This window comes from Neovison vison, chromosome 6 (genome assembly GCF_020171115.1).
Source record: "Neovison vison isolate M4711 chromosome 6, ASM_NN_V1, whole genome shotgun sequence".
In the NCBI taxonomy this organism is placed as follows: domain Eukaryota; kingdom Metazoa; phylum Chordata; class Mammalia; order Carnivora; family Mustelidae; genus Neogale; species Neogale vison.
In genome coordinates, this window is record NC_058096.1 from 5,468,606 (window position 1) to 5,479,500 (window position 10,895).

A 10,895-nucleotide genomic window follows, 5' to 3' on the forward strand; every position below is an offset into this window, starting at 1 on the left:
AGATGCCTGCCCGGTGGGGCCTCACCCATCCCCCACACGGGGAGACTCAGTCGGCAGCTGCGGGATGAATGGACACTAAGCTCGGCCATCTCTGCTTCCCTCCACTGGCTCCTGCCACCTGTTGTTGTGGCGGCTTCTTCCTTCAACTCCCTTGTCAGGTCCACCATGGTGAGTGGAAAGCCAAACACCCCCAGATGGGTCCCAGCAACTACAGGCTGCCCACGGAGGCCCGGCCTGGCACCCTGGCCCAGAGCCCTTGTCTCTGCTGCATACACGTGAGCAAGAACGAACACGAGGCAGCAAGAAGCCCAAGACTCCTCCAGCTCCTGGGAACCAATCTTCTCAATTTACAGCTGTTTTCCAGGGAAACGTGTCTATAGAAAGCTTCCCCCTCCATGGGAGGATGGGTCTATTTGTTGTAATAACTCCTATTTCACAGCGAAACAGAAATGTACATATATACACATATTTGTATATCCCAACCACACGAAGCTTTTCAAAGATCTGCCGGCCAGCACACACTGGAATTGCCCTCTCACTCCCTCGTCCCTTCCCTGTCCCCAGTTTCACACATGGGAGGGTCTAGACAGGATGCTTTGGGGATTCTCCGGGGGAGGAGAGGGAGACAGAGGAGGCTGGGTTTGCCGAGGCAGAACAGACCAGAGGAAGGGAGCAGCATTTGCTTCTCTGCATGAAAAAGCACCCTTCCACCATCCCCAGCAAAAGCCTGCGTGGGTGGGGATTCTGAGCACAGGGTGCTTGGAGGTGGAGAGTGATCGCTCCCAGATACAACCTGGACAGAGTCCCACATGAGGTTTTGCAGGCTGTGCTGAGGCAGAGGAGACAATGCACTCTGCTGTGCTCTGCTGGCCTGGTTGTGGTGCAGACATGAATTTTCTCATGACAAAGATGCACATAGATTAGCAGGAGCTGAAGGTTTGAGGAGCAATGCACCATTGCTAGAGTTCCCGGGGAGGAGTCCGGCACAGGTGCCCAGGCTGGGCCATGGCTTTGCTGCGCTAACCAGTCAGGCCGTCATAAAGGCTATAGAAGATAGACGACATTATTGGCAGAATTGTGTCCCTCCAAATTTCATATATTGAGGTTCTAACTCCCAGTAACTGAGAATGTGACTGTGCAGAGATGAGGTCTTAAAAGAGGTTCATACGCTAAAATGAGGTCATATGGGTGGATCCCAATCCAATAGAACTGGCGTCCATATAAGAAAAGTAGGTTAGGACACAGACTCCTTACAGAAGGAAGATGCTGTGAAGACCCAGGGAGAAGATGGCCCTCTACAGGCCAAGGGGAAAGGCCTCAGGAGAAACCAACCCTTGATGTTCCAGCTTCCAGCCTCCAGAACCATGAGAAATTAAGCTTCTGTCATATAATCCACCTGACCTGTGGCACCTAGGTCGGGCAGCCCCAGCAAACTAATACAGATACCATAGCAAGTTCCAGAGAGGACTTCTAGGAGAAGCAGAGAAGGCTCTTAAGGCGAATTTGATCAGTATTTGCCATGTGTCATGCAACTTAACCCCGTTAATTTCCACATGACACCTTCCACAACACTGTTATCTCCTGCTAAGGAGTCGGGGAGCGGTCTGTCTCAACGACGAGCAAAGGTGAGTATGGCCACAGAGAGACAACTGGGCAGCCATGGGAAAACGGCTCATGTGGGACTCTGTCCAGTCTTGTCTCCGGGGGTGCACGTCTCACAGTCCCGGCTCCATGTCTGCTCGGGAGCCAGCTGCACGGGCACTTGGGCACTGAGTGCTCCTCCCAATTTGCCCCAGCAAGTGGGCCTCTGCACCTCAGCTCCCAGGCCATCCATCTTCTTGGGGGAGTGGTGCCCCCACAAGACCAGCCAACAGAGGGAAGTTTGCAAAGGCTCCCTGGACCACACCTTGGAATCCCAAGGGACAAGGATGGTAAGTGGATGGTCTTTAAACCTTTCCAGGGGGTTCAGGTAAGCAGTTGAATTTGAGAATCGTTGCTTGAAACAGTGATAAGACACACATGCACATACATACACATACACCTCACTCCTTCCAAGCTTCCCAGGGTCTTTCCTACCTCATGCCCATTCTCCTCCTTTTACCTCCTTTTAGAATCTGTGTGGCCCTATTATAGGACTCATAGTAGCCCACTATATGACATGATAGATGGAGTCATGAACCAAGAGCCAGGAACTTGAGTCCTTGACATGAACGATGGTTTTCCACGTGAACTGGCAAAGCCTCTCCATTCCTCAGTGTCTCTTCTCCTCCACTGGTGACATAGAAATAGTAAAATCTTGCATCTGCCAGCCTAAGCAAAAATATATACAACAAATATATTGAGCCAAGAAATAAATTTTGAAAGAACTTCAAGACAATTGGATCTATAGCTTCATATATTAGATCTTGGGGACTACTTCAACCTTGCTGAATTAGAATACAGACATGGGGTTCTATGATTTATGACAGATTATACGGATAGATTATTTTCATCTTCTTGGGGGTGTGATCCTGCCTGAAGTTGCAGGCATGGACCAAGCAATCTTTCTCAACCCTCCTTTAGGGTTATTTATAGGCAACTATGTATTGATGACCTGGGGCTATTCATCAGACTTTTATACCAATTGCATTCTTTATGTATAGTTTTAGGGGGTGTGGGGGCTTTTAAAACATCCACCTCTAACTTCACTTTCCCACCTTTGCTTCTGTACTACTCTGTGAACTGCCATGTGCAGGCACCGTCCAAGCTTCATTCCTGAATGTGCAATGCTTGGACCAAGGGAGGACGCTGAAGATCCCATCCCTAGGATGCCTCTTAGGTTGGAGGCATCACGGCCCAATGTCAGTAGCTAGACTCCTTCCCTCCCTCCTGCCTTCACTGCCCTCCAAACAGAAGCCCCCTGAAGTCCCTGGATGTCTATGAAGCCTCAACCCCAAAGGCTAAGGATATCCCACCCTAAAGGGTGGACCCAGTAAGCTCCTGCCTCTGATCCCCCACCTTGCTTCCTGCTGCCTTTAATTTTAGTCCCCTTCACAGATTCTAGCCTTCTGCCAATCTCTGGATGTCACATGGCCCAGAGCCAGGAAGCCACTCTGGTTATATCCACAGATGTAGAAATGCAGCATAATTCTACAGACCTCTCCCAGAAGGACCTGTTTATTCCAACAACTGATTCAGGTGTGTGCTCCCTTGCACAAGTCTTGTCTCTCCCCTCTGGGACTTTAAGCCTCATGAAAGAGGATGAGACCATCCCAACCTCTTCTCTCTCTCCCATCAACCATGGGCGCACTGAGATAGCTCTCAAAACCACTTCCAAACAAGTAAGCTTTCTACCGCCCACTAAGTGTAGAGCTTCCTGTATAAAGAAAGTTCTTTTTTTTTTCTATAAAATTAAAAGGTTCAGCTTCTAAAACCAACATATAAGAATTTTCTCATTTAAAAATGAGAGAAAAGGGGTGTCTGGGTTGCTCAGTCAACTTGACTCAGATGCTTAAGTCGCATTAAGCATCTGCCTTCATCAATTTAGAATTGAATTCCAGTTCCTGGGATCAAGTCCTCCATCAGGCTCCCTGCTCAACAGGGAGCCTGCTCCTCCCTCTGCCTCCCCACTCATGTGCTCCCTCTCATTATCTCTGTTGATATCTCTGTCTCTCTCTCAAATAAGTAAAAATCTTTCTTTAAAACAAGCAAATTTATAAAAAAATAAATAATAATAAAAGAGAATATTTCAACAGTCTCTATGTTGTCAGATTTTAAGCCAGCTTTTTGAAACGGTGAAATATATAAATGAACTTGTTTTAAACCTGGATGAGTGTGTTTTTGTGACCTTTTTTTTAAGATTTTATTTATTTATTTGACAGACAGAGGTCACAAGTAGGCAAAGAGGCAGGCAGAGAGAGAGGGAAGCAAGCTCCCTGCTGAGCAGAGAGCCCGACACGGGACTCGATCCCAGGACCCTGGGATCATGACCTGAGCCAAAGGCAGAGGCTTAACCCACTGAGCCACCCAGGAACCCCTGTGTTTTTGTGACTTTTTAAAGGAAAAATAGATTAACAGGAATATTAGGCCATGGCGTCCCAAGGTTTTAGCAAATAATATTGTACAGCTGCTGCTGTACTCCTGGCTTGTCATGCCCGTCCCACACGAATACCTCCCCATCTCTTCTGTCACCATTAGCTGGGTACTCTGCATAACGGATGTTACATTTTATTATCTCTCAGAGGTATTGAAAATTCGTTATCCCCGAGCACTCACTCTTTCTCCCTCTCTCCCTCCACCTCTACTTTTCATACTCTCCTAAAACAACTTGTGTTTCCAGATGCAACTTCCACCCCACCATGAAACTCTGTGAAGTCGTGTTTTCTGTAAAAAGTCACCAGGCAGAAGGAGAGAAGAGGGTATGGTGTGGGAGACAGACACGGACAGGTCCAATCTACCTGCCATGGTTCGGGGCACCTGTCTTGTCTCACCTCCAGCATCAAGGGCTACAGTCTCACCAGAAGCTGGTTCTTCTGGCTTAAATTATTCCCTGTTTATGGATGAAAAGGTCACTTTATAACCTGCAGTCCCTTTTAGCTCAATTAAAGGTCCAAGGCTGTCCTGGGGATAATGTCTGCCTGGAGAGTTCCCAGAGCCGTGTGTCACCCTCTGCAGCTCCCTCTTTGATGAAAAGGTCAGTGGTGTTTGCATTCAGAGAGCCCCGTCTCTGACTCCTCGATTCTGGGCCCATCGCTAAAGGCCACATCGGGAGCCCGCTGGTAGGGCTCTCTGCCCTCAGCAGCCACGACAGCTCTCAGAACGACGTTTTGTTGAGTTTTTAATTAGTCTCCCTGCATTCACGTCCTACACAGGTGAACTCCAACTCGCTCATCAGCAACTCCTCCCAAAATGTCAAACCAATGATCCTGCAGAGCCAGCCCACGGGTCTGGTTTTATAGGCTGACTCGTGTCCCCCCACATTCACATTTTGAAGGCCTAACCTCTGGTGTGACCATATGTGGGATGGGGCCTTTAATGAGGTAATGATATTTCAGTGACGTCCTAAGGGTGGGGCCTCCTCGAATAAGGCTGGTGTTTTTGTAAAAAGAGGAGGATGCCCTAAAGATACACGGACAGAGAGAAAAAGCCACCAGAGGACGGGGAAGTATGCAGCGTCCCCAAGCAAGGAGAGAGGCCTCGGAAGAACTCAGCTCTGCTGGCTCCTTGATCTTGGGCCTCCAGCCCCCAGGACTATGAGAAATAAGTACCATGGTGGCCTGGGACTGGGACATCTGGCCTGTGGCTGAGGTTCTCTCTAGAGGACACTCTAGAGGCGCCCCCAGGTCCCCACTCCCCCAGGACTGAAGTGCTCATTCCCAGAGTGCTGGGTGTTGGTGATGGACTCAGCCCTCAGCTCGGTTCTCCTGGGGAAGCCGCTCCGGCCAAATGGCCCTGCTTGCTCAAAGTCATCATGCATCAGGTGACCTTCCATACCCAGCTCTGTCAGTTCCACAGCCAAAGACGGACAGCTCTGCGAGGTCATCCGGTGCAGCTCTAACACTTCCTATTGGGTCAACTGAGGCAATTTCTCTGCCAGAATCACAGCCCAAATCCCTCTCTGCCCAGGGAGCCCATGGAGAGACAGGTCAGAAAGACAAGTATAAGGACAATGGAATGAGAAGACTTGCTGGGAAGTCAAGGCCATGGAGCAAAGCGAGGCAAGGCTGAGAGTGACGAACCAGGAACTAAAGACTCAGCATAAGACCCTGGGCCCCTGGAGCAGCACACAGAAATTCTCGTGTCTTAGAGGATCACAGGGAAGGGAGGGGAAAATGAAGCGAGACGAAATCAGAGAGGGAGACAAACCATCAGAGACACTTAATCTCAGGAAACAAACTGCGGTTGCTGGAGGGGAGGGGGCTAGAGGGATGGGGGGCTGGGTGATGGGCACTGGGGAGGGTATGTGTATGGTGAGCACTGTGAATTGTGTAAGACTGATGAATCACAGTCCTGTACCCTGAAACAAACATGTTTAAAATAAAATAATAAAATCTGCAACTAGGAAAAAAAAAATTCTTGTGTCTTATGGCTAGAGCAGAAAAAGCTGAGGGACAAGGCCCAAGATGAACCATAGTATAGTGAAACCCCAGAGAAGGCAAGTTCTCCTACTCAGTGTGAAGCCAGCATCTGGCCAGGAGGAGACAAGATCCTGAGTCATGGGTGGACGCATGTGAACATCTGGAACCTCAGATCTCCTGATCACTCCAGGCCTACGGCACTGGTCTCCTCCTCCTTGCTGAAGGCTAATGCTCTCAGTACTTGAAGATGATGTAGACACTTCTGTCTTGCAAGACAGTGCATACCGATCACAGATCTGCCCACCTCCCCTCCTGACTGCCAGACTCATACCTAGAATCAAATCACTGTAAAAGCTGGCCCAAGTGTTGAGCCTGGTAAGGGAAGAACCTAAAGGAAGCTGCAGGACTTGGCCAACATGTACTGGCAGAAGCCAAGATGAGAATGCATATATGGCTGGTTCTGAGTGTTGGATCAAGGCAGAAAGCCACAGGTGGGGGAAGAAAATAAAGTTGGACAAGAGAAAGTTTGTTGATACCAGAAATCTATCCTAGGATATAACACTTACCGTTCCAGGCGAGCCCCCAAGAGATGGTTCCAACAAGCTGCTAGGATAGCTTTGGAACCTTGCAGAAAGTAGTAGTTCACACTGAAAGAAGTAGAAATGCCAGAACTTCTATGCCAAAAACTGAAAGGGGGGACTGAAAGGTCCAGAGATGAGGGCATGCTAGAGTGGGTATACCATAAAATTCTGGAAAAATTTGTATTGAGGGCATTGCCTTCACCAGAGGGACAAGGAATGTGCTGCTGAGAGGGACTGCAGTGCCCCTGGATGGCTCAGTGGTATCTGTCTTCCTCAGGCCAGGACTGGTGGTAGGGGAAGTCAATACAGAACCAGGCTTCCTAAAAGCAGCAGGGATGATAAGATCCAGAAATAAAAGGGCCAACTGGAATCATCATCCGTTGAAAGCCTGTCGGTGCAATAATCCAAATGAGCAGAAAGGTCTGAGGGTAGCCAGGGGGGTTGACTCACAGAGCCCTGTGTTGATAGATATTAATCAAGTGTCCATAGATGCAGAGTAGAGGAGCACCAACAAGGGCCTTGCTCCGTCCATACTAGTGGTTCTCAAAGGGAGAGCGAGAGGATCCCCAAACCCAGGGGACACTGCAGACATTTTAGGGTGTCACAACTGTGGGGAAATATTTGTGAGTGTCCCAGCATCGGGTCAGGGAGAGTCTTAGGACATCACGTACATAGAGACCAGAGTCATTGCTAAGTTTCCCACAATATTACAATGTCTCTTTCAACAAAGAATCATCTGGGGCAAAATGTGCTGAGGATAAGAAACCCAGATCTACACCAAATCATCCCTACAAGGATCTACACAAATCTGTACAAGAAACTGAAGGTGAAAAATCAAGAGGCTGAGCACAAACATCCCAATAAAAAGTCCAGATTCCCCACCCAGTGTTCACTCTGAGCCCATCTCCAGACTCAGGAGCAATCACCTGAAACACGGATTCCTTTTTTTTTTATTTTTTTTTCCCAATTTATTTATTTTCAGAAAAACAGTATTCATTATTTTTTCACCACACCCAGTGCTCCATGCAAGCTGTGCCCTCTATAATACCCACCACCTGGTACCCCCAACCTCCCACCCCCCCGCCACTTCAAACCCCTCAGACTGTTTTTCAGAGTCCATAGTCTCTCATGGTTCACCTCCCCTTCCAATTTACCCAAATTCCCTACTACTCTCTAACGCCCCTTGTCCTCCATGCTATTGGTTATGCTCCACAAATGAGTGAAACCATATGATAATTGACTCTCTCTGCTTGACTGATTTCACTCAGCATAATCTCTTCCAGTCCCGTCCATGTTGCTACAAAAGTTGGATATTCGTCCTTTCTGATGGAGGCATAATACTCCATAGTGTATATGGACCACATCTTCCTTATCCATTCATCCGTTGAAGGGCATCTTGGTTCTTTCCATAGTTTGGGGACTGTGGCCATTGCTGCTATAAACATTGGGGTACAGATGGCCCTTCTTTTCACGACATCTGTATCTTTGGGGTAAATACCCAGGAGTGCAATTGCAGGGTCGTAGGGAAGCTCTATTTTTAATTTCTTGAGGAATCTCCACACTGTTCTCCAAAGAGGCTGCACCAACTTGCATTCCCACCAACAGTGTAAGAGGGTTCCCCTTTCTCCACATCCTCTCCAACACATGTTGTTTCCTGTTTTGTTAATTTTGGCCATTCTAACTGGTGTAAGGTGATATCTCAATGTGGTTTTAATTTGAATCTCCCTGAGGGCTAATGATGATGAGCATTTTTTCATGTGTCTGATAGCCATTTGTATTTCTTGATTGGAGAAGTGTCTGTTCATATCTTCTGCCCATTTTTTGATGTGTTTGTCTGTTTCGTGTGTGTTGAGTTTGAGGAGTTCATTATAGATCCTGGATATCAACCTTTTGTCTGTACTGTCATTTGCAAATATCTTCTCCCATTCCGTGGGTTGCCTCTTTGTTTTTTTGACTGTTTCCTTTGCTGTGCAGAAGCTTTTGATTTTGATGAAGTCCCAGAAGTCTATTTTCGCTTTTGTTTCCTTTGCCTTTGGAGACGTATCTTGAAAGAAGTTGCTGTGGCTGATATCGAAGAGATTACTGCCTATGTTCTCCTCTAAGATTCTGATAGATTCCTGTCTCACGTTGAGGTCTTTTATCCATTTTGAGTTGATCTTTGTGTACGGTGTAAGAGAATGGTCGAGTTTCATTCTTCTACATATAGCTGTCCAGTTTTCCCCAGCACCATTTATTGAAGAGACTGTCTTTTTTCCACTGTATATTTTTTCCTGTTTTGTCGAAGATTAATTGACCATAGAGTTGAGGGTCCATATCAGGGCTCTCTACTCTGTTCCACTGGTCTATGGAAACACGGATTCCTAAACAACAATGGATTCCCCCACAACAAAACGTGGGTCCGCTGGAAAGAGACATACTGGGCTGTTGGTAGAATCTCCACAGTGGATCCATGGCCTGTGGATTAAGAGCTTTCATTGTGGGGAAAGCCAAGTAAAAACGCTGATACTGCCCCCGCCTCAGCCAAAATGATCATTAAAAACCAGCATCACAGGCCAATGGAATAGCAGAGGTCATTGCCACCCTTAAAGAGCAAAAGGATGCCAGGTTGTTTGTTTCTAACTTATCTTTACTTAGTTCACCATCTTGGTCTCTACAGAAGCCAGACGGACCCTGGAAGATGTCCGTAGAATTGCATGATCCCAACCAGATAGCAGCCCAAATTACAACTACTGTGCCAGACATGGTATCTCTACCAGAGAAGATAAACATAGCTTCAGGTACGTGGTATGCGGTCATTGATCTGGCAAGTGTGTCTTCTTTCCTTCTTTATTTGGAAGGAGGATCAGAAGGTGTGAGCCCCTGATAAGACAACATCCCTCAAGGAGATCAGCCAGCCCTTTGGTTGCAGGCTAAAACCTTTAGACCCCTTCTACCCTGGAAGAGACAGTAATTTGCCTTCACTGGAATAGGCATTTATTCTGGTATGAGTTTCCTTCAATGCCCATAGGCCTCTTTCTATCCAATTCCATCACCACTGGAGGCTTCAAGAGATTCTGATCCACTGACAAGAATATTACATAACATCACCTTGAACAGAGTCCCATCTCATACCAGCCGAGGTTCGATAGAAGGCTAGAGTGGGTATACCCTTAAGTCTGAAAAACACATCGAGGACATTGCTTTCTTCAGGGGGCACCAGGGAGACCAAGACTGGCTCGCAGAGCTGTTACTGCAGTGAGAGAGCCCTAGAGGGGTCCCCTGTGCCTGGGACTGAATACCAATCTGTGCGAAATATACCCCCTGGAGCCAAAGTGGAGGACACTTCCCAGTTCTGGGGAGAGACGCTGGACAGTTCCTGGAGATTTCACAGAACTGAAGTCATTCCTTTTCCCACTAACAAAAATGGTGTGACCTTGAAATACATAGGCATTGGATTGAAGCCCTGCCTTAGGAATAGGGTTCAATTAGTCCCAGAGTAAACCACCCCACAATATGGCATTCATAATGTCAGGCATCCAAAACTTACCAGGCATGCAAAAATAGGAGGAAAATACGATCCCTTCGTTTCATGGGCATGAACGGCAGAGATGGTGGGATCGGTAACGCCTCTTTCATATGTCCCCAGTCTATGATTCTACGCCTGGGATTCTGCAAACCACACTTCAGATTGGCCAGTCCCTCCCTTCCAGAATCAGCCAAAAGAGAGCACGGTAGGTCAGGATTCCGCGAGGCTGGAGGAGGAAGGACAGGTGTGTTCCTTCCTGTTTCCTTCTTGCTCCTTCCTGCCTGATCTCTGTTCCCATTGGTGGCAGCACTTCTTACCTCCAACCTGGATCTAGTTTGTGGTTTTCCCCAACATTTGCAGAATCAACCTCACTGCACTTCCCCCAGAGATGCCCAGAGTCTAAACTCCGGCTCCTTGAGGTCTTTCCTTTAAGCTTCTAAATTTTAATTAATAATCCCGAATTCTTCCCTCTGTTCCCCAGCCCCAGGGGCAGTAGCTGCCTTCAGCTTCCACCTCTGTGACACCTTGGTGTTCTCTTTTTGCCCCTTCAGTCAGCCATTCAGCTATTTTACATCTCATTATCAACTGTTCTGTGGACTCTTTTTTTTTTTAAGATTGATTGATTGATTGATTGATTTGCAAGAAAAAGTGTGAGAGCGGGTATGGTCAGAGGGAGAAGCAGACTCTCTTGCTGAGCAGGGAGGCCAATGCAGGACTTGATCCTGGGACTCCAGGATCATGACTGGGCTGAAG